The sequence below is a fragment of the Falco rusticolus genome, chromosome 5, assembly GCF_015220075.1.
Source record: "Falco rusticolus isolate bFalRus1 chromosome 5, bFalRus1.pri, whole genome shotgun sequence".
Classification (NCBI taxonomy): domain Eukaryota; kingdom Metazoa; phylum Chordata; class Aves; order Falconiformes; family Falconidae; genus Falco; species Falco rusticolus.
Window position 1 is genome coordinate 9,974,867 of NC_051191.1, and position 25,106 is coordinate 9,999,972.

At 42.7% G+C, this 25,106-nt stretch overlaps 2 long non-coding RNA genes across 2 annotated transcripts; one reads left to right on the forward strand and one right to left on the reverse strand.

Annotated features, from left to right (window-relative positions):
- Positions 1–1,365: 1,365 nt before the first annotated feature.
- LOC119149435 lies at positions 1,366–22,932 on the reverse strand. Its single transcript, XR_005104689.1, has 3 exons — positions 22,832–22,932; positions 22,385–22,524; positions 1,366–1,585 (listed from the first exon to the last, which is right to left on the reverse strand). It is a non-coding gene; the product is annotated as an uncharacterized LOC119149435 (long non-coding RNA).
- On the forward strand, positions 3,501–12,302 carry LOC119149436. Its single transcript, XR_005104690.1, has 2 exons — positions 3,501–3,684; positions 11,698–12,302. It is a non-coding gene; the product is annotated as an uncharacterized LOC119149436 (long non-coding RNA).
- Positions 22,933–25,106: the final 2,174 nt, after the last annotated feature.

The window sequence follows — 25,106 nt, forward strand, 5'->3', positions numbered from 1 at the left end:
TTTTAGTTGCTGGAAAGAAACATTCTCAGTCTTTGGACTGTCAATGGCAATTTCAGTACTGCATATAGTACTCTAGATAAGAAATACACCTGTTTTTTCAAATTTTATATTAATTGATCACTGCATTGCTATGGAGGAAGCCTGTGTGATCAAACATGCTTTGGGTGACATACAGCAAACAATCTCCATTGCACTTGTTGTCTAAGGTTAATCACTAATCTTAGAACTAATTCCAGACAGTCGTCATATCTTCACCTACTTTCTAAAGAAAGAGTGTTTTACATGATCCAGTTATAAAATTATTATATGGTTTAGATATTATAATTCTTTGAACATTTTGCTGTATCAGTGGCTTGATACCACAGTACTAGAATGATGTACTACTAGAATTTTATGCTAAATTACTAAATTACAATTTCAGATCTGTTTTTACTTAAAAATCATTTCCATTCATTCTATACCAAGGACTATAATTTTTCCAGGTACACAGGAACAATTAGTTCCTATTGAGTATGCAGAAGGTTCTTTACATGCCAGAAATGCCATGTGGCCAATGAAAACAGAGGGGGTTTCTGAGTCTGCATATTTTATTATATTAAACATGTTTTTTTCAATTCTGAAGATCACATTTGCTCAAGATGCAGGCCACCCTGAACTCTTATGCAATAGCATAAAGACATTTTTTGCCAGAGGAAAAATGAATCAGTGCTGTTTCATGTGTTAAATTTAGTCATACATATGCTGCCATATAAAACACTGTGACAATCAACATCACTTATGTTGTGATTGTTAAAGTGGAATCCAATTAACACTGCCAGTAATTTTAGCTATGGTCTTGCTACTGTAGTAAAAGTTCCCTGAAAAGTGAAATATTGCCTCAATCATGTGTAATCACCATAATTTTATCTTACGAATTTTGGATACCCATAGAAGATTACTTGAGCAGAATATTTATACACTTGAAGATTTTTCAGGTTTTGTAGATTAATTAAGTGCAGAAATATGTTGGAAGCTGACAAGTAAAATATTTCAGAGGAAAACTTAAATACTATTAATCGGCAATCAGCCACATATGCATTTTAGTTGTTTTTCCTAATGACATTCACTACTCACAACTAACATTGAATACAACCATACTCTGCAAAACAAGATAATCTTAATCTCTCTCTTCTAAAAGTCAGTGTCAGGTTTGTTGTTTGTTTCAGCCACAATAAGCAAGAGCCTGGGGAGAGCAGCATCTGCTTGGAACTTCGGCCACAGAAGTGAGGTCTGATGCTCAGAGACATGCTCTCCTCAGATTTTGTCAGTAAATGAAATCCCTGGATGGGGTATAACAATACAGCATCTGTTTTACAGGAATTACCCAACCCTTCATCCAGTCTGGTCTTTAAGGATTTTGATGGTGCTGCAGGATTCCATAAAGGCCATTTTCAGTTCGCAGTTAGAAGTGTTGTGCTTAAACAGTAGAAGTACTGCAGATCAGATGTGGACAGCCTTGAGTGGGACTTCGTACAGGGCATCGTGGCTCTCTGTCACTATCTGCTCATTGCCATTTGTTCTGATCCTCATGAGAAGGATTTTTCTGCTGAAAAGGAAAAGAAGATGTGGTGGGTTGACCTTGGATGGATGCCAGGTGCCTACCAAGCTCCTCTAGCACTCCCCTCCTCAGCAGAACAAGGGGGAGAAAATAAGATGGAAAACACTTGTGCGTCAAGATAAAGGCAGTTTAATGAAGCAATAGCAAAAGTCGTGTGCACACAGAAGTGAAGGAAAACAAAAGATGCTCTTCTCTAGTTCCCATCAGCAGGCAATGTTTGGCCACTTCCCGGGAAGCAGGGCTTCAGTGCGCACAGTGGTTGCTCCAGAAGACAAATGTTGTATATAACAAATGCCCCCCCTTCCTCCTCCTTTCTCTTTAGCTTTTATACCTGAGCAGACGTCATATGGTATGGAATATCCCACTGGTCACCTTGGGTCAGCTGTCCTGGCTGTGTCCCCTCCCAAGATCTTGCCCACCCCCAGCCTACTGGTGAAGGGGGGAGGGGGGGAATGTTGCCAAGACAGCCTGGGTGCTGTGTGAGCCCTGCTCAGCTATAGCCAAAACCCTGGTGTGGTGTCACCACCTTTCTGCCTACCGGTACAAGCACAGCACTACGGGGGCTGTTGTGGGGCTCAGCCAGACCTAATGCAGAAGGAAGGCAGGCTATCGGGTAACAGATGTGATTCCCACATTTTCTAAATACAGATAAGTAGATTGTGCCTGGGAAGCATTAATTAAATTCCTGTGGTAGGTGCCATGGTTTTACCAAGTGCTTTGTTCTCCATTTATTTATTTATTTGTTCTGAAGTTCCTAGTTAAGCCTCAAACACTTTTTCTACAATCCTCTTGTGTATAATTACATAGTAATAGATAATGCCAGAGCAAAATCCTGGTCCCATGGATTTCACTTACAAAAATTAGGTCAATTGCCTTTATTGTCAGAAAGACAAGTCAAAACAACCTGAGCTTCTGGCCTGCCTTTACATATGCTTTTAACATCTCAATATATATACTACTCTCTATCTTCGCTAGCATCGAGTGATGGCTGAAGGTAAGCCAAGTTTTGCTATTCAGGTGTAAGACCCAAGGGACACCTAGCAATCTGGTATGGACTCAGAATTGCACATCAGGGCTGCCAGAGTTCTTTGTCAGTGGATGCTTATGGAAGAAAATGTGAGAAAGTGGAGGCAAGAGATAAATTGCAGGATTTTCAATGGGATTTGCACCTCCTTATACTGGATTTGTTATCTAATACTTTGTATCCCCACAATAAAAACTTGTTCACGCAAGCTTTAGAGGATAAATGAGTTCCCAGAAGTGAAGGAGAGTAACAATACTGGTTATTTAAATGCACTTCTGCTTGATTTTTCTTTAAAAACTAGGGAATATAAAAAACTACCAGATTATTCACATATTCGTCAAGATTTTACCTATCTGATGATTACAAGGCTTGAATTTAAAAACAAGGGAAAAAAGAATCAGCATGATCTTTTTTTTTTTTTTTTCTTGACAGGCATTACAGAATAATTTCAAAATAAGACTTCCTGGTAGGAAGCCTACAGCAGTAATGTATTAGATAGAGAGATGTAGCATTCTAGATTGTTTCTGTGTCTGTTATTTATGGCTGTGATAGTTATACATGTACCATGCTATAGCTATAACACGCATCGTAAAATTGAACCATCCTTCTCAATAATAAGCAAATCAAAATCATATTAGGTTGTTATGGAAACGTATATACACAAACCCTCTCCCCCTAAAGATTACTATGTGCTTTATCTATTTTTTCTCCAAAATCAACATTTACTGGGGACATTAAAAGATTATGTCCCCATAATCCATGGCAAACAATTTTCCTGCAAGCCCCCTCTACTGTCAGATGCACTGTAATCCTTCTTTCACTCTAGCAGGCATAATCCTACTGCTACATCAGATACCAAAACACAGCTGCTGCTGCTGCTGCTAGGACACAACTGCCTTCCCCCACCATCCATGCCCAACACGAAGCAGCCTGCCTTCAGCTGTGGCGCAGGTTAATGCTGCAGCCCACGTCGTTGCGTATCTGTCAGCTGGAGCAGCTCCAAATGAAACAGATCAAGATGCTAAAAAAAAAAGTGGTTCTTTTTTGTTTTCATGAACCAGAGGTAGGTTTCTCTCTTATTACCATCCCAAGCTATCTGGTTTGTTCTTGTGCAGAGGAATCCATGTTTTACTGTACTATTTGTGTTTTGGATTTTCTTTTCTTGCTATAAATTACAGTAAAGAGTACATGATTGAAAACATGTGCCCTACTGTAATTTAATATGAGGGGTTTGTTGCCATTCAAAAACCACTTAAGGTGAATTCACTGTATTAGCAGGTCATCAAAACTCCCTACATTGCATTACCATCCAATATTCAGTTTTCTGTCTTGAGTTATTCTTTATTAAAATATGAAGTGAATTACTGCACAGCAGGAACCTTGCCAGGCAAAAAGTTATTAAATCAAGCGCAGGAGACATAGGTTTGGCTGAAAAACAGTACCAGTGGTTGCCTCATTTCTGCTCTGATTAGTGGCAAGACTTGTCAGAACACCTGCCTTACCTTCTCCTGTGACTCACAGCCCAAAATGCTCTCAGCTGCTCAGTAAGGATTTATAAAGACATCTGCTTTTCAAAGACATCTGACTTTCTCTTTTTTTTTCCGCTTGGGACCACCTGCAAGAGTCCTGTGCTGCATTAAATTTTACATACAGAAATGGCAGCCACCTTCAGTGCTGTCAAAAAGAATCAATTAAATATTCCACATCTGACTCAATACATGGCTAGAATCAAGGGTTTTCTTATTATTTAACTACTAGGAATTTTAGATGAGGATCCCATTAGTTTCTCTGCCTGCTAGATGTTCTGCCGCAAAAGAAAAATAGCATGGAGTGTTTTTCTTTCTCAGGAAAATCTGATTACATTATCCAGAACTTGACATAATTGAAACAATTTTCTCGAATCAGAACAACCATTTCTGTCCTTATATTGTAACTGTTCCTCTTGACTTTAGACATTGCAGGCTTGAAAGTGTCTCATGCTGTACTAGTGGGCCTTGTGAATACTGAAAACCAGTCATTCGGTATTGCTGGCGTGTATCTTGGACAACAAATGCTAACCATTAAGAGGGAAACCATGACCTGGGCAACAGTAGACTGACAGATGCAATGTGACAGCAGTAGGGGGATCTCTTTCTGTCCCTTGAAGTCAAAGCAGGTCCATCAGTGAGAAATCCATGTTAGGAAAGGGAGCAAAAAGGCACCAGAGGGGGTTTCTGAGACTGAGAGAGATGCAGCCAGGCTATGAAACCCTCTGCATCAAGCAGACATGGGAAGACTGCTGCAAAGAGCAGGGAGTGAACGTAGACTAGACTCAGAGATGATGGAAATAAAGAATCAAGTTTTGATCGTGGTTGGGCAGAGGTCTGTTCAGTGATAAATGGCATAAGAAGAGGACTAGGGATTGATTGTTCCCTTTCTCTTTCGGTATAGCAGCTAGGTGATACCAAGGCAACTGTGAAGAGGCAAGCTCAAAGCAATCAAAAGATTTTTTTTCTCATGTGGTGTAGTTAAGCTGTAAACCTCCTTGCTTAAGGATGTGGATGTTAAAAGTTTTTATTGACTCAAGGGAAGGCTTGATAGATTTCTGGAGAACAAATCATCTTCGTTAAAAAGAAAATAGAGAATATAGCTTAGAAAGTATCTGAGTCTTGTTAGAGATCAGAGAGTGCTTGGGGATCATATTGCATAGCTCCTCCTGCTCTTACAGTCTTTCCTAGGCATCCACTTTTGGTTAGTATCAGCAATAGGACACTGGATTTATCAGAACCTTTAGTCTGGTCTGAGCCACTGTCATCTTCTGAATATGAATGTCATGGACGTTTACCATGGATTTCAGAAAACAAGCAAGAAGCAGACTAAGGAAATTTAATTAATCTCAAACAATGGACTCACGCAAGGTTTGTCTGGTTGACATGCCGGCCATTTCAGAAAGCAGTTGAACTCAATATGGTTGAGCTGAATGAGTTGCCTTCTGAAATTGCTTCTGAAATGCCAACTTGTTCATGAACCATTAAAAAAAAATTACATCATGCAAGTGATACGAGGCTTATCTTGGCAGCTGTTGTTGGCTGTTGAAACAGGTTGAAAGTTAATTAGAAAGCTTAACTGGATTTGATAAATTGATGTTAATCCTCATGAAACATTGATACGTAAACAAAGTCTAGTACCAAGTCACGCAAGTGAAAGGGCAATTACACCCTGCCACTGCACACGCATTCTCAGCAACCACCTCTACTCAACAACCTCATTTCAGGCACTTGTCTCGGGTGCCCATGGGTTTTCAGGAGCACTGCTGATTACACGGGGCTGCTTTCCGATCTGAGATCCTCCCCAGAGACCATCACCTCTGACAGGAGAATGAGCCACACTTGCGTTCTTGACTAGTGTGGCATACTTGTATATAGCTGATGCCCATGTCACACTGCACAGAGCGCACCCCAAAGTCACAGAAAGGCAAAGCTGAGATGCTGCTGTACTACCACAGTGCTAAACCACCACCAGACAACACCAGGGAACCTGGGTACATGTTATCACGGTCCCCACAACTAGCCTCGTGCCATGGTTTGCACAGTCCATTCTGCTTTTTTCAGCAGCTTTCTCTGTCCACAAGGGAAGTGCAGAGCTGTCATGAATGAGCTATGGGTAGAGCACCTTGGGTTGCAGTGAGGTAAGGAGGGAGGAGAGCCTCCCTCACCAGACAAGCCTGGAGGAAAAGTGATCCCAACACCTTCCTCTGCATCAGGAGATGAAGTTCCTCAGAGGGAGTTTGCAGCAGCAGGGAGGTTAGCAGGTGTCCCCATCCACCGCCCCCAAAATCCCACCAGGTCCTTCCTCCAAAAACCTTAACAGTTCTGTCGTACTTGGCAGTAAACATGATCCTCGTTGGTATCATGTGCTGTCATGGAGCCTGACAATACTGCTTGTCACAACTGCCAGTACATTTTGTCACTGATCGTGTTTTTAGGAAAGAAGCTGGAACAGTCTCCTCTCCCACCCCTTCCCCCTCCTCCTGGATCAGAGACGCTGCGCCTGCTTCAAAGGTCATGAAAGAAGAGTCAGCCTTTCTGAAGGCTTGACCTAGATTTTTGCTAGTTTTAAAGGTCAAGACAGACCCTTTGACACTGGTATAAGACTGGAGCCATCTGATGTCCATACTGCTGCTGGGCTGCACTGCCTCGAGGCTGTGCAATTCAGGCACTAAATTTCATTTCAGTTTCCACTTGGTCTTCAAGATCAGCTGGGAATTGTAATAATTTAGCACACGTTGGAATGAGAAGGACCACATCTGAGAGGAAAGAATACAATCCCTTCACATCAGAGATAAAAGAAGCTCTTTTGAGTCACGGTTGTTGTCTTGGAAGCTAGAAATAGAAAGTCATCAGGAGGGGTTTTTTTATCCTGTTATCATAGGGGAGATTTGCTGAATGATCTGAAATGCTTCTCCTATGTGCTTTGGGACTCTGAGCCTGACTTTATCTAATACTCAGCTAGTCTCAGCATGCAATGCTGTGGATGAAATTTAGGTCTACAAAATTAATAATTATTCTAAATCATAAAACACATCTCTGCCAAAGGCAGCCACTCCAAAGGCAAAATGGGAGTCATGATGTTGTGGTTTAAGCCCTGCCAGGGACTAAGTACCATGCAACCACTCGCTCATCTCCCACCCTTCCCCCCTGTGGTGGGGCTAGGAGGAGAACTGGAAAAAGGTAAACGCCATGGATTGAGATAAGAACACTTCAACAATTGAAATAAAATATAATAATAATAACAATGATAACAATAATGATAACAACAAGAATTGTAATGAAAAGGGAGACAACAAAAAGAGAGAAATAATCCCCTCCTTGAAAAACTCCAAGTGATGCTCACCACCTGCTGACGGATGCGCAGCCAGTCCCCAAGCAATGATCAGTGGTTCCTGGCCAACTCCCCCCAGTTTATATACCGAGCGTACACATTCTGTGGTATGGAACATCCCTTTGGCTGGTTGGGGTCAGCTGCCCTGGCTCTGCTCCCTCCCGGCTTCTTGTGCACCAGCTCACTGGCACAGCATGGGAAACCTGGAGAGTCCTTGACTTGGAATAAACACTACTTAGCAACAACTAAAACATCAGTGTGTTGTTGTTATTCTCATACTAAATCCAAAACACAGCACTGTACCGGCTACTAGGAAGAAAATGAGCTGTATCTCAGCCAAAACCAGGACGTGATGTGCAATTTTTCACAAAAGCACCTCAATACAACTTGCTTTGTGTTAAAGTTGAGCGCTGATTCAGGCTGTGGCTCTGCTTCCCTTTGAGTTCACCTAGCAGATGAAAGATGCATAAGCATCTGGTAAATGCCTCCTGCTCTCACAGTTTGCCTTCTTCAATACTGTGACCCTGGCCCACGAGTGAGGTTTAGGTAATCTAGCAGAAATCAGTGGTCTTTCCAGCAAATTTTCTATATTAAGCTGTCACCTCTCCCATGCAGTGTTTATGAAATGAGTTTCTTTCCAGTGCCACATTTAAGCAGATTGGGCTGAAATACAATTTAAATCTTTCTTGTATATTTTTTCCCCCAAGACCCAATACTGTATAGTTTGCACAGATTTTATAGAGGGTGTCTTTACACAAAGGGGTTCAGACACCACCAAATGCCTCTCGGGCCCTGCAGAAGTCAGATTTTCAAGCAGCTATAGGATGGTGCTGATGCAGGTCCGGTCAGCTCTGCTACCAGGCATTCAGGCAAGAGCTCCATCAATTCCAAGCAGGGACAAAGCAAACCTGCACCCACCATCCAGACAGACCCGCTTTTAGCATTTTTTATCATCTTCCAAAAACCAGTTTTCCTGTTTGCTTTGTACAGGCACTTGGCTGCAGTGGCACTATGTACACTGTTGAGACAGGAATCTGCACTTTGTATGTGCTTCATTCTCAGTAAGGGATCATTTACAGCTGACTAAGGCCTGAAGATAAAACCGTAATACTATTAATATTTCAGAAGCGATCTGGTTTAAGTGCAGACACTATAAAATTACTGTCCAAACTGGCCAATACAGAGCTTTCGTATTCTGGGGAAAAAAAAGGGGAAAAAAAATTGAATACATTTCTTTTTCCCCTACTAAAATTCAGGATTTTCAGCAATTCTAAAGAAAATCCAGAGAGAGAGGGATCTGCAGCAAAACATGCCATTACATGTTTTAAAGACAGGCCATGAACACAACATGTGGATGGTACCAACAAAGGCTGTAACCTCAGGGTTATTCTGGGAAGGTAAATTCCCTACCTATGGTTTAGACCTTAGAAGTTTATTTGATGACTTTAACAAACCAACCTTTTCCAAGGTGCCTGTGAAGACAAAGCAATGCATAAATGCCACATGGCAGAAAAGGGGGTGGACTGGTAAGAAATCAGGATTACAAGAAAGATGCGGGGCCAGACTTGCGGGACACAAGGTCAGCAGGACCTGCTTCATCGGGTCACCAAGCACACATATCACCAGCCTGCATTTTAGAGAGTTCAAATCTGGCAAATTTAGTTGATTTTTGCATTTACTTTAAGTTGGATTCACCCATTTTTTAGGTTTTTTGGAACAATTGTTGTAATTACTGCCTTGTTTTCCTATCAGAAGTGTCTGAATTTCAGAGTTTAATACGCCGCAGCCTAGAAGGAAATCTGACCAAGATATAAACGATTTCTGATAATATCGATGCACAAAAGAGTTTAAAAAGTTATTTATATGAAAATGTATAGTATCACTAATCTAGGAGAGTTTTTTATTCTGGGATATATTCATAACGTGTATGTGACGCTGAAAATAGCTACATCCAAATTCCAGCCAAGTCCCACTAGATGGCACCCAGAGCCCCAGCAATTCTTGGTCACAGGCTGCAGCTATCAAACACATGCCTTGGGCTTCATAGTGTCCATGCTTCATTAAGATTTATAACAATTTTTTACCGAAAGCAAAGCAGTTTCGAACGCCCATTTATCATACCATGTCACGTGTGCATTTTTGATGGATAGTGATTTCCAGTTTTCTCAAACATCAATATGGTAAATAAATAATTCATATGTTGAAAGGGTATAGATCATCCCCTCACTTAACGAAAACTGACATTCGTTTTCAAGCGCACCCCTTGGATTCTTTGTATTATAAGCTTGTTTTATAATTGTGATATGAGGTAATATGGTAGCTTGAATAATAGAATAGTTTAACAGAGACGGGAGCAAACTTAAACAGAAGCAAAGGAAACACTGAGCACAGTTCTAAATGGCATTTTTCAAATCTGTCACTGTACTCAGCGTACCAGCTGCCAACGACCCAGCAAGGGGACTCTGCTCAGAATCCAGGTCCAGCATTTTTATCTGCAATCCACCCATATGCAGTCGCCAAAGGAGATGATGTGACCTTGGAAGCTTTGATCTGACTCTCCACAGTTGCAGAGTTCCGATAAGCTGAAACTAAGGCACAGGCTCCGTTTTATCATCTTTTGATTTTCCCAAGCCAGAAGTTCATACATTTTTGCTCCTCTCTAGCATATTACTCCCCAGAATTTTGTTGACTTGATCCATGTAACTCATGCTGACTTTTCATCTGTTAAATAGTGAGAAACACTGACTATTTGGGGAAAATTTCACTAAACAGCCAGGGGCTAGTGTAAATAAAGGGTGATGGCAGACATTTGTCAATGCTCAGTTTTAAATTATTTTTTGAAAGATAAACTAGTGTGCAGAGAAACTTGTGAGTAACTAATAGGTGTGTCTGGGGAACATTACTTGCAGTTTAAAATGTCATGGGAATTCAGACCAGGAAAAAAAATTCCCTTAAACCAGATTGTGTGAGGAATGTTTGTTCCCCTACATGATTTCCTCCACATGATGGAAACCTGAGGCATTTCCTAAGATCCTAGCAAAGTCCCTGATGTTCTCATTGCCTTAGTCTCTCCTGCTCTGTTGTTCCTCTGTATTTTTTATGCTTCTGGCTTATCATATGCAAATATTTGGTATTTGCTTGTTTTAGGAAGTGTTGTGCAGTTTCTGGTACAGTGCAGGTGTGTTGGCCATTTTTTTCTGGCCTTTCTGAATCTACTGTGATTGTTTGGGGACCTTTATGATTGCTGGTATTGAGTGATCACCTGCAGTTTCAAGGTACAAACTTTGAAGATTTTTTTAAGCCTCTGCTCCTATATAGATAATAATATAAATTATACTGCAACACTAGGAGCTGTTGTTGTTAATATTATTATTATTAACAATAATAATTTATCCCTTATAAATGACACTAAACTCTCTTTTGCTAAAAAATCACTACCCCTACATCCCCCAAAACTGGGTTGACTAAAATGTGACTCAAAGATCACCAGAACATCTTGACTGTGATGAGGGGAGGGATATAAAATTCATAGCATAGGACTTCTGACTTTGAAAAGTGACTTTATTTAAAAAGAAACTTCATCATTATATTATATATCTTGGCTTTATTCCCAGTAGGTATAAATGTGAAAGAGCTTATCACATTGATGCTCCAGTGGTGTAACTGAGCTCAGAATCCCCTTCCCAACAGGCAGAATCAGACCCATCAGGTCACAGGTGCCAAGCAGCCTCAGAAACCTCAGTCGTAGGCTCCTGAAGGGACAGAGGAGGTTGTGAGCAGAAGCGAGAGGACAAAAGTATGTGAATAAGGATTTAAACATGTACCCTCCAAGAAAACTATTATCTATGGAAAGAACCTGGATTCCAAAGTAGAGCTTTTGGTGGAAAAGCTAACTTAATCAAACCTCCTACCAGGTATCCAGCAGAAACTATATTAAATTATTTATGTTATGAAAGCAATTAGCATTACTGAAGTGAGAAAGTGACTTTCCTCTGGAAGGCGCGGCTGAAAATTATAGACCTACTACAGCAAATCTCACACTGAGCTGTGAATGTAGTGTCTATGAGGCTTTTAGTCTCTGAATCATGAAGTGTACGTTTTGGAGTACGGAGTGCAAAGGAGATAATTCTCAGCGCTTTGGATAAATGACACTTACTTCCCTCTAGCCGTAGAGGATGAATTAATCAGCTCTTTCTCTGTTGTATCTTTCTTGCAGAAGGAATTAACGACAAGTCCTTTAATTTTTAATTCAGTTCACGATAAGTAGAGCTACAATGCGTACTACAGATACAGCCATGCACATAACTGCAAGTATCACATCATTGGTGACAAGCACAGCATTCATAAAATGAGAATGACCCGTTTACACATAGCTCCCACATGACTGTAACATCTGCAGGAGGAAAAAGAAAAAAGAAAATGCAGAGTTCCCACGAGGCAAGGTAATTACAAGGAAAAGTCCTAAAATGTAATTTCACTACTTGCCCTGTAACATGCCAAACACCTGCCAGATCCACGATGCTGGATCCTGCAGGAGCTGAATCAACTCCGCGTTCTGGAGTATTCAGCGTGCTTCGGGACAGAACCTTGCTGATCCTGGTGCTCCATATGAGTAGACAAAATCGCTAGTGATTGCAGTCTCTGATGGGAAATATTGCCTTCCATTGTATCTAGATCTTATCACCTCAAGTAAGTATAATATGAGAATATGCAAGTGGATGTAATCAGCTTGGAATGTGCTTTGTGCAATTCTTGAACTGGATTTGCAGCACCAACCTTTCATTAAATTACATTACTGAAACCATAAAAACTGTCTGAATTTTAAAAAAAATTACATGTGCAATCGTATGAAAATCTTTAATCTTAATATTTCTTTTGGGAAAGCTTTTCTCTGTCAGTCTTCCACTCCCATAATTAAACTTTTGTACAACCATTCAAAGCAATTTCTATTACTGAGCTTGTATTAATAACTGAAAAGACCACAGACACAAATCAGACAAACCAAAAAGATTTTCCCAGATACCATGAGATACTGTTTCTGTTTCCTTGTATAATTCTTAAATCCTTCTCATAGCTTTTGCTAGAAAGTTGAGATTCCACTCTTACCCTCAAAGATGGAGGCTCCTGGTTTTATCAGGAAAACTAGCAAATGCTTATTTGAATCTTACCACTTTTATTACAAGCCACAAATATTACACACAGAGGCAAAGTCTCATCACTGTATTTTGGAGGACAGTAGTAGTGCAATCAGAGGTCAGCTAATGAAACTTTAGGGAATTTCTCCTTCTCCATGGCTTCCTACTCTCAGTCTCTATATACAATTAAGCTAACACCTAGGACCCATGTGCTGTTTATATCCATATTTTGTTACTGAATCAAATGCAATGTCATTAACGCCATGCTAAGGGCTAGCAGCTACTCCCAATAGTATTTTATCTGTACTTTTCTATAACAAAGGTCTTTGCTGGTCATTAAGAAATCCTTCTGTGTTAGAATTTGGTGGAACTTTTCCCACTACTTTCAGCCAGACCAAGAAACTCTCCAGAATATTTTGTTTCCCTGTATATTTTAACAAAACTTTTGGTGAATCCATTGTTTTACTGAAGTGATAAAATTCCTTGTGATTAGGACATTAGCAAATGTGTTTGTTTATTTATTTTGTATATAGTAATTTTTTTTACAGGACCAGACTTTGATACATGACAGCAGCCAATAAACACAGGCATCTGTTTCTTTTCTTTGTTGATGCTGAGTTTTCTTCTTATTTCTTTCTCTGCTCATATTTTTATATTTGGACATTTGTATCACTTGGAATGCTATTTACACTCCTGAGAAACAGTAGTTTCTACTTCTGTACCATCCAGTTCTCCCACTCAAGAAATAAGCAGCATATGTGTCCCTCCCTTCCTCTCCAGTTTTTACATGACTAAACAAGTCTGAACTTTTCATAATAAAGAGAAGTATTTAGAAGGAATACCATAACTTTGTGTATTATTATGTGAGCCAAGCTGGAAGACCTTCTTTCATGCTGAATTCGTTGCCTCAGTGCAAGGGAACAGTCTACAGTCTGGAGAAATGAGCTCAGTGAACAGGCAGCCATCTAGGCTAACCCCTAAAAAACCCCTTCCTTCTGAAATTTAGGTGCCTTAATCAGAGCACCACTAAAGAGCTTTAATCTGGCCTAGATTTATAGCTGCCTTCCAGAGTCACGAATGGAAAGGAGATGGTGGTGTCTTCATTATTCCTTCTCTGAGAGGGGATTCACACTCCCTTCCAGGACCTCAAATTCACATCTCACGGGTTGGACTGTGCGTGTTAGGAGCTGTCAGACGCAGTAGCCCATTCAAGGCAGGCTGCCACGGTCTGATGGCTCCATGTCCAGCCAGGAGCAAGGCTGAGCATGTGTGCCCGATAGGCACACGCACACAAGCATATACACATGGAAGCATATATACACGGAGAGAAAATGCAGCACTTCAGCAAGCACAGCACAAAAGGCCTGATCCTGTTCCCCTCTCTGGCTGAGCAGGATGAAAGCCCATTAGTGGAATATATGTAAATACATATGCATGTGAGAGTAGCTGCCCCTGGATCCCAGCCTCCCCTGCTGCTGGCACTGGGACATAGGCAGCCTTGGGACACTGCCCTGATCCTGTTATTGCTGGTACTCTGACTTGCACATACCTGTGCGCATGCACAAACACCCCTGGTACACACACCCATTGTGGGGATCAGGCACAGGGCATTGCAGACACAACAGCCTGTTTACACATTTTATCCCTTCTCCCCTCTGTTTTTCCACACTTGTTCACTCTACCTTACATTGCTCCCCTGCTCCTTCACGTTTATAGAAGATCCGTCTTAAATCACTTTGCACAGAAACCATTACTCACTAGGTTAAAGTGTAGTATCAGTCAAAGGGAGTATCAGTCAATGGTCTTGCTGTCACCCAAGAGAAACCTAGGTCTCTGGCAGCATGACATCCACCTAACAACAGAGAGCCGGGATTTAAACCCTGTGGTGCCATCAGACCTCTACAGGTAAGCAGGGCAGTCTCTGCTCTCATTAATGCTTTGTAAGTGGGTTAGAGCACAAACCAGAGGCCAGGTCTCCTTCCAGGTGCCTGAATCATCAGATCGCTGGCTCATTCTCACCACCCCCATCTGTCGCACCCACCGCTTTGATGAACCTACCATCTTCACCACATATGAGCTGCTGTATACAGAGCAAGTCTGGATGCTCTTCTGAGAGTTTAGGCTTGCAGCTTCCAACCCCCTTCAGCAGAAGAAGAGGCTGAGCCCAAATTCTTTCCTCTTGAATGCTAATCCTTGAACATCTGCACAAAAAGAGGAAAAGCAGCAATGCCAGCTCACTCTCCAGCCATGTATTTGGGAGAGATCTATCTAGTCATTATGACATGAATGACTACTGGGCTGAGTCCCCACCTGAGAAACACCATTTTACAAATCATTATGCAAATTAATGTGAAATAGTTACCGAGCTTTTGTAGATGCCAAAAATTACAAGGAAAAAAATTCAAATACCTGGGCAACGCTTTACATTGGAAACATGAATATCTGTGGAATTAAAGCATCTTGAGAGGTAGATAGCAATTTTTTAAGAGCTGGATTTGGGGTTTCTACCTACAATGGAAATTTGGAACAAAGTGACTGAGACAGCCTACCGTTCTGTACTTGTAAATCCTATCCGGCATCTACATCTATTGTGTGTCTACCTTGTAATCCTGATGGGTTCTCTGCACCTTGTCTTTTCAGTTTAAATATAAGCTGCTGAGCACATGCAGAAATGCTCTACTCCGAGCTGCCAGGCATGGGAGCTTTCACAGCCCAGCCCAGCACATGTGCAGACAAGCCTCCAAAGCGCGCAGATAAAAGCATGTGCACCCGGCATCTGTTCCAAGAGACAACCACAGCTTCAGAAGTGAGTGACGCAGCAAGTCATCACCTGAACAGGGACATCACCTATGTTTCCAGAATTTCAGCATAAGAAACTTGAATTTATTTTTTTTTTTTTTACTTTACTACAAAAGAAATACATTCAACTCTTCCAACTATAATTTTCCCACCTTTTCTTCTTTAACCTTGCAATCTCATGCAAGAGCACACTCCAAATTGTATCAATTCCTTAGAAAAAATATAATAAGAATAGTCTTTTCTTACCCTGTTGATGTACAGATATGCTTTTTTTGGCTGTGGGGTTAACAAGCATGTGAAGAAAATATGTTTTATTTTGGATAGCAAATCAATATTTCTGTTACCAAAAGAAAAATATCTCAATGTCTCCTTGGAAGGACTAAATGATCCTAGAAGTTCTAGTCCAATAGACTGACATTAAAAAAAAAATAATCCCCAACTAATGTGAGCACATTAACAGTTTATGTTATTTCTTCTAGCCAAAGTTCCCAGTTTTTTGCAGCCATTATTCAGCAAAAGCTTCCTCACAGCACTGTGAGAAAGACAAGCATTGCTTTCTCCACTTTCTATATAAATAAGCAAGCTCAAGGTAGGTTAAATGACACCAGGTAACACAAGAAAGCTTCAATCCCAAATTACGGCAGTTGCTGCACCACTAGAAGAAAGGGCTGATAACAGAAAACCCCAGTGCTAATTTATCGTCAAAATGTATGAAATAACCTGTGTATGGATTCACCGTTAACATAAAGAACTAGCATTCCTCCTACAGACAGCAAGCTTATTTACTTAACCTGGGGTTCATTTGTCATGCATTTTTAAGAAAGAGAAGGCAGAGAAGACGAACTTTCCTCTTTCCCATTAACCAAGCTCTCCTAAGGCAGATATGATGTGTAGTGTCACAGCCGTGCCTAAGTGTTCTGCACTGAGGCAAGAGTATTTCACCTGCAGTTTTACAAGCTACTAGTAATTGATTGGAGGTTCTCACTGAAAATGTGATGTAAAAGGTGTCAGCTCAGGCTTCAGGCTAGGTTAATAAGAGAAAAAATGTTTTTGCTGGCAAATGCCAGGGAGGGAGCAAGCACCCTGGCCATCACCTGCCTCGGCTGACATGCAGTAACTTATTAAGGTTCAGAAACCCACTAGTGTGCCTGAACCATTAGAGACAAAACAACGTATCACCCTAATTAAAATGCAGCTCTGGAAGCTGCCCTTCAGGAGTAATGGTACGTGCGATGCTGGCTCGATTCTGTTTCAAACAGAAGGGATAGTGATTATGCAGAGTCATGAGTTCACTTTATAAATGAAGGAATAACATTATGATGGAGCTCTTGGAAACAGAGCAGCAGATGCAAAGCTTTCCTTGTAGGATGAGAGGTGATATATTAGTGCTGAATAAAAGCTTGTTGAGTACTAAAAGGGTTTATTTTTATTGGGCATTTTTTATGCCTTTTTCCTCCATTAAGCTGTGTCTACTATAAAGTATTAGAAGAACTTACATTACTTTTATTTTGTAATTGTGTTTTTCTTCAGGAAATAAACATCAGCATTGTGTTGGCAGCAAGTGAGTCACCTCCATTCCACCCAGTTTCGGGACTGCTCCAAGGCAGTGGTGCAGGTGGGCAGTGGGTAGGGTGCAGGGCTGCCAGGAGGAAGGGGAGAAGGGAGGAGTGTCACAGCCTGGGAGCCACCTTGCTGGGGAAGAGCCTTGGGAAGCCAGGCTACCTAATGCTCTTGGTGCTGTCAGCAGGAGGCCATGAGCTGGCTGTTGTTGCAGGACAAGCGGCTCTGACATGCTGTAATCACCCTTCAGTTGCTCCATACCCCCCAGATGTTGCAAGGGCTGCCAGCCCAGCTGCCCTGGGCTCTTCCCTCCGCTATTATCTGTCCCACCCTCTGGCCTTCTGCACCGTGTTTGGGGAAGGAATGGCCGTTTGAGGTGGCAAAATTGAGCTTACTTGGACTGCAGAGTAGCCCAGCTTGAATGTGCATAATTCTCCATGCCCTGATCCTTCCTCTCAGCTGCTGTGACTGTGTCACCCTGAGTCACAAACGTTACTACACTGAGCTAGTAATCCGGATGAAAGAGGGATTCAGTCTCCCCTGCATTTAGCTTTGATTTCTAGAAAGTGAAAGAAACTTTATTTTGGAGCATGCTATAAATAAGTACCTAAGAAACCAGAGGGCAACAGCAAACACTACGGTGACGGAGAAACAACATGAAATGGAGACGTTATTTCTCCCATATAAATCTACAGAAATTGTCCTATGTAAGCTGGAGGGCATCAGGCAGCTTTGGGGAAGCAGAACATGTTGAGGAATTGCAGCCTTACAACTGAAAAGCAATCCTGAAGCAGTCTTACGCTGCATAGCACCACCTTTTTGCCTTCCATGTTAGCAGGATGAGTGCTAGAGAGGGAAGTGTGAGCAGGCTGCATCCTGGGGTGATCCTCAGGGAATTATACAGCCAGCAGTAGGCAGGGGCCCAAGAAATCCATCACAAGCACTTTGCAATACCTCCTTGTTCAGCCTACAATTTTTCTTCTTTTGAGGGATTTGCTACCTCTGGAGGTGATGCTTTGCTCTGTAGCAGTGATCTTTTAAAGTAGAGTGTTATTGCAGAGTTCAATAGTCATTTATCCAAAGGTTTCTGACAGCAATCTGCCTCATTCAGTGCTTGGGCTCTAACTGATAAACAACATAATCTAAAATCCCAGAAACAGACTAAAACCAGCAGCTGATGAAACTTCATCCTCCTGAGGCAAAAATTAACATGATTAGCCACTGCCTTGCTCCATTCATCTTTTTACCCTTCCCTGTTGACTAATATACTGCTGAGAAGGTATCATTAGCATTCACAAGCAAAATGCAAGAAGGTGAACATCCTGTAATGCATTTCAGAAGCATCCTTGAACTAGAGGCATGAAGAAGCAGATAAGACTCTGAAGTGCACTCTGAATTTAAAGGGACACTTTTAAAATCATCTGTGTTCATGGCTAATATTGTGTAGACAATTCACTAGGAGGGAAACAGCCCAAAGAAATGTCTCATATGTGGAAATCAGCAGAAAACCAGCCGCAGAAACAAGGAAAGAACAGTCCTGCGAAGGCAATTGCCTTCCATTTCAAAACCTCTGCCTGCTCTCCCTTGCACAAGGAATTATTTTTAATTCAGACTAGGGGCAGCAAAAACAGTGGCAGCCTAAGAATGTTTCCTAATGAAAGGGGAAGACCAGACATCAAGTACTACAGCATTTAACTTAAATCCAGAGATCTACCTCTCCTGACAGTAATCAAGTAATCGAGTCTTCAATAAGGTCACGCTGCCTAAAATGACAACGTTCTTTGCAAATAACTATCTGTGGTGCTGACCACAATTATTCCTTGTCCATATTTGCAGCTAGTTTTGTGTCCAGCACCCACTTGCACACTGTGAACTTTGGCAAAAGATACTTTGTGTGTGTAGATCAGGCTGTGTGCAGGCCAGGCGTTTCTGGGTGGTGTGTAGATCTTGTCAACAGTTTTCAAAAGGACATTCAGTAAGAGCAAGCGATTGCCAGAAGTAGGGAATTATTAGTATGTCAGCCAGACCACTCTGGAAAAGCAGGTTTCCAAAACAAATCTAAACTAATTTGCAGCATTAGGACATGGCTTTGCCCTAAGCAATGTTTGGAGCAGCCAGTCTGTTCCTTCTGGAGAATGCATAAGCCAGCATTCTTCCCTGGGAAAAGACAAAAACGTGACGCCCCACTCAGCTCTTCCTGCAAGGCAGCCACATCCCCAGGTCTCTGTTTGCCTACAAGACACAGAGATGCCTTGTCTGGGAAGTGTCACCATAAAGAGCCAGATAGATTAGCTCACGGTTTTGCCACCACTAGTCTCATGGCAGCTGGCAGAGACTGTTATTTATGGCCGTCTTCGAAATACCTATTTAGAAAGACATCTTCCGCCTTTGCGCAACCACTCGCATAAATGCCCTGAGTGAGAGGGGGATTGCTCAGAGCTTTGGAAGGTGTTTTCAGCTGGGCACTCCGTACAGCCCAGCAGTAGGTTCATTCTTCTCTGACTTTTGCCACGAGTCTCCCATGATCAAATGGGTAATTGAGCCTGACCCTCTGTCCTAGAGACGATTTTGTCTGGATACAGCCCCCTATTCCCCTCCAGCTCACGCCCCTTTGATGCACTGCAGAATTATTATTGCGAAAATATCTTTTCTGAAATTGAATCTCTTTGAGTACTGAGAGCCAAATTTTGCAAAGGGAAGGCAAATGAGAACATTTTAGCAGGTAATAAATGGATGATCGAGCTCATGGTTCTTCTCAGAAGGGATCCTTGGCTTGTGGTCAAATAATTTTAAATACTAATCTGCTAAAAATAATATGGTGTCGTGCATTTCAGTGACAGGATTGTTATTGTACAGATAATACTTTAGGCTGCATGAGAGAATGTGGTTTAGTAGGTCATACCCTTGAGGGATACTTTTAACAGGAAATAATTTTTATAAAACTAAGAATGAGTTAGTAAGATACTGATTCCTCATGCTTTTCTGCAATGAGTACACCCAAAGGCACACTGACATCAGCTGGTAATTTTTTATTCTGCGAGCATAATTTTGCAGCGTGCTTAAGCCTAAATTAGTTCACGGCATCTTTTTACACTTCACTTTTTTGTAGGCATTAGCTGTGTGACTAACTCTGGTGTTCCACAGAGAGGAATGTGCCTCATGCCATAGGTCTTCCATTGCAGCATCTAGACTCTGTAGGAGTATCCTGATGACCAGTGGATCAGCTGGTTCCGCTCCAGAAAAAGAGCGGATTTGTAATTAAGCATAGAAGTGCCATACATGAGAATTACCCAAGGCTGAAAATGACAAAAGCACCATTAGCCCTGAAGGCTAAAGCTCAGAGGAGGAAGAGAGCACTCTCTGATGCCATCTACAGAGGACGCACAGGAGGGGATGAAATGGGCAGGCAGCTTCTGCATGGTTTTAGGCCAGGCCAAGCAGCATGGGGTGAGGCCAGAAATCCTTCCAATTCCTGGTGTAAAGCTAGTAAGCCCTCTTGTCTGACCCAGCCTCATCTGACTGGCAACCTGTAGTCAAATCTGGCACACAGGACACTTCCATCTGGTCTCTTTCCTGGATGACACTGGATAGTTATTCAAGTATGAATGACACTTGAGGAGACAAATACCTCCTCCAGAGGCTGTGAATGAGCTGCCAGAGCACTGTCACAGTCTCCGGCAGGTGGGACAGGGCAGACCTTCCCCCTCACTGCCTACAGCAACGGCAGATCTCCCCGAGACAGGCATGGGGTGCAGCTGATACTGCTCTCAGTGGCAAGAAGTTGAGGTAGCAACAACTTCCAGAAGGTGAGAGTCTCCAGTGGATAAAGAAAAGAATGACAAAAAAAGGGGAGTCTTTGAAACATCCAAGCAAACACACCACCTTATCCAAACTCAGTTCAGGGATGCTGGCCAGGACAAGGTTTGAGATGCCTTCTCAAGCAGAAGGATATCCCTGGTGCTCAGACATTTCTCAAGCGTCCTCACAGAGCTGAAACCTAGGCTTTGGTCTGAGGACTGGCCTTCTCCTTTGTCTGGACTCCGCTGACCAGAAACCAGCCTGACCCTGGCTGTGGAACACCATCCTGTCTCAGCCAGGCATTGCCTGGAGAAATGGACAGCAGAAACAGGGAGAGCACCACTCCAAGGTATCTACCCTACCTGGGGTAGACAAGAGAGCCTCTATACTGAGCAGGCAGAGCACAGAAGCAGTACGACATGGACAGGTAAATCATAAGGTAGAAACACGGTGATGCTGCTGGTAATACTGCAGCTACAGGGGACAGTACCAAGCCACAAGCATCTCCAAGGCTCCTTTAGAGAAAGCAGGCAGCTGGAAATGGGTTTGCCTGAAAAACAGCCTTGGGCCCAGAAACTTCACTGACCACTGACAGCCATCTGAGGGCAAAAGGAACAAGAACTCAAGAGTGGAAGGATCCCTCACTGGGTGGGCTGTGTAATGCACTATGCACATATGCTAACTGCTCAACTCTTCCTAAGCTTTCCTCAGGTAATGAAGGTTTCCCTGTCCCCTTAGCAAAGCTTTCAGTGCCTGTCAGTGACAATGTGCTTTCCATTGTAGCTGCTTAGGGAGGCACTTGGCTTTCTCAGTTTTCAGGGTGAAGCTTGGTTCAGTTTTATGTCATAAGTTTACTGAGGCTTTGAATCCTGCCCTCATGTCTGGGTTTCAAAGTCCATGGCTGCTTCAGAATAGCATGAGGTAACATTTACTGGCAAGAAAAGTTATTTGTATACTTAAACCCTTGTGTTCTTCTCCACACTCCTGGTTTTAATTTAGAATATTAGTCAATGTCGTGGTTTGAACCCAGCTGGCAACTAAGCCCCACACAGCTGCTTACTCCCTCCCCCCACAGTAATGGCTCCTGCTAGATATATATATGTATATGAATTACTATATAACATGCAACTCAAATCATGGGTTACAACAATTTAAAGGTACATCCACTGCAATCTCCATCCTTGGTCCCTTTGGACCAGCCAGTAGGATTTAACATTGTGATGGACTCCTCCCCTTGCCCCTGCTCTGGCTTGGCCTTACCCACAGCCTGCAGTCCCTTAGGGTTGTACCTGCTCCAAGTGGAGCCTCATCTATGAGCTGCAGTCTCTCCAGGGGTATACCTGCTGTGGCATAGACTTATGCACAGCCACAGCTGCTTTGAGGTTCTCCTCTTCCAATGTGGCCTTCTCCATGGGCTGTGACCACAGACCTGCTCCAGCATGGCCTTACCTACAACCACAATCCCTTTAGAAGAAAATCAGCTCCAGCATGGCCTTACCCCCGGCTGCAAGCCTTACAGGGGTGTACCTGCTTGGTCAGGGGCTTATCTACAGTCACACACTTGGAAGTGTTCCAGTACAATCTCATGCACAGACATGCTTCAAGCTGTACCTGATGTAGCATGGAGTTACCCACAGACGCTTCGAGGTGTAACTTCTCCAGTGTGGACTTGTCCTTAGGCCATAATCTCTTCAGAGGCATACCCACTGTGACACAGACATAACCATGGCCACAGACGCTTCCATATATACCTGTAGAGGAATGAAGCTGGGTTAGTTATCATTGATAATATACAACTGTGGGCTGGCTTCAGGGGCGGTGGGTTGGCCGATGTAGATAAGGTGCAGCTGTGGCTGGTTCTGTTAAGGGGTTGAGAGCCGATGAAGAGAGAGTAGCTGAGGAAGACGTGGAGAGAGGAAGAAGCAAGAGAAGAGAAAACACATGCTCTGGATGAGATGAGGAGAAGGCAGCAGAGGGACTGTATGAAGAGTATGCTGGTATGAGGAGGTGAAAGACCTTGTTGCACCTTGATAGTTTGGAAAGTGCTGCGATATATACCTGCTCTGACATGGAATTATTCACAGCCACAGATGCTTTGAGGTACCCTGCTCCCACATGGACACGTCCACAAGTCACAGTCCCTTCAACTTTAGTTCACACTGAAGTTCTATCCTGTCCAGTACAGCAGCACAGAAACAGCAGCCATGCCCTGGCCACCTGCCAGCCCAGGCACATCGCCCTTGCTGTTATTGGAATGTTCTCGGGCACAGCACAGTGAGGTGATAAGCAGTGCAGTGGTACAGCAAGCAGCAAAAGCAAAAAGCAGCCGCTAATGAGCACTAGACTCTAATAGGCAGTAAGGCAAGCACAGAAACCTGCTGATTAATAGCTAAACAGCAGCAACAGCTATAAATTGGCTCTAGCATATTCTGATCCAATCTGTTGTTATCTCGAACCCTTTGAGCCCCACGTTGGGTGCCAAAAAGGACTGTCGTGGTTTAACCCCAGCTGGTGACTAAGCCCCACACAGCTGCTCGCTCACTCCCCCCCCACAGTGGGATGGGGGAGAGGATCAGAAGAGTAGAAGCGAGAAAACTCGTGGGTTGAGATAAAGACAGTTCAATAAGTAAAGTAAAAGTCACATGTGCAAGCAAAGCAAAGCAAGGAATTCATCACCGCTTCCCATGGGCAGGCAGGTGCTCAGCCATCTCCAGGACAGCCAGGCTCCATCATGCATAACAGTTACCTGGGAAGACAAACACTGTTCATGCCAAATGTCCCCCCGTCCTCCTCATTCCCACAGCTTATATATACTCAGCATGATGTCCCATGGTATGGAATATCCCTCTGGCTTGTTCAGGTCAGCTGTCCTGGCTGTGTCCCCTCCCAGTTTCTTGTGCCTATCCAGCCTTCTCGCTGGCAGGGCCTGAGAAACTGGAAAGTCCTTGACCTAGTATAAACGTTACCTAACAACAATTAAAAATGTCACAAGCTACTAAGAAGACAATTAACTCTATCCCGGCTGAAACCAGGACAGTCAGTGGGTGAAAGTGAGGGGCAGAATGGCCCTGTTCATATGCTCTCAAGCAATAAGAAACCTGTCCCTCTCTAGGTAATTCCTGTAAGCGTGTTTCGTTTGGCTTATTGACACCAAAGGGACATGGGAAACATGAAAGACTCACTTTCTTTGTTTCTCAGGATTATGGCTGAAGAACAATCATGGGTGGAGAGCTGTTTTTTCTAACATTATGTGTGATCAATGCATTTGTCAGAAAAAATGTCAGGTTTGAGTGTTTATTTTCCAAAAAGATCAGGTACTGGTGTTCTTTCATAATGACTATTGTACCAAACAACTGATGGAGCATTAATCAGCTTATCTGATGGCTTCTGTGTGCTACAGCAACATTTTATCATGCTATTGCTATTGATCCATTACCATCCCATTAGCTTACAGAATTGACTTATGGAGCACTTTAGACATAGCAAAAGTAGTTACTACACAAAAGTGCCCTGTATTTTTATTGCTAGACTACAGCTACATTCTTAAGGGTTGGCTTGACACCACTGATACACAAGAAACTGTAACCTGTCTGCCACTTAGCCTTGTAGGTGTGTGGTAACATCTGCATTTCCTCATGGAGTTAGTGCTGACCTGAAATAGGATATCCATTGCTTGTAATAATGACTCTCTGTCGAATATTAAGAGATCAACTTTCTCTAGGATTATGAAAAGATAATGCAGAGTCTAACTACACTACATTCTAACATTAAGAATATTTACAGTTCTCAGCGCGTCACTTTCATTGTTGACATCAAGTGCCTCTGTCCACTGTCAGTTCCTGCTCCAGCAATCACAATGATAAAGATGTTCTAGTGAAGAACTTTTTCACAAAGCCTACTTTGGACAAAAAATGTGGGAAGGAAAAAAAAGAAATTCAGAGCATCAAAAATTCTCCAAATGCCATTTTTGATTTCAATAGACACATAACAGCTTCTTTTTCACTCTCACGTCTGTAACCTGAACACACTCTCACTGAAGACAGGCTAAAACAATTCCACTGGTGTCCCAGGAGGATGATCAGTCCCCATAGCTCATGTTTTGACAAGAACCTAAAGAAACACCATGTCTTTCATAGGCAGGGCTGGCTTTGAGAAGAGGTAAAATAGTTAATTGCAGAAAAATATATGCTGGCTCAGCAACGGTGGAAAAGTGGCTCTTACATGGCCCTAATTGCTCTGACTGGTTCAGGGCACAGAGACCAAGCGCGCCCCAGCCCCGCAGCCCCCAGGTATCCATTGCTGCCCGCACCCCTGCCCTCGCTCCGTGTCTGGC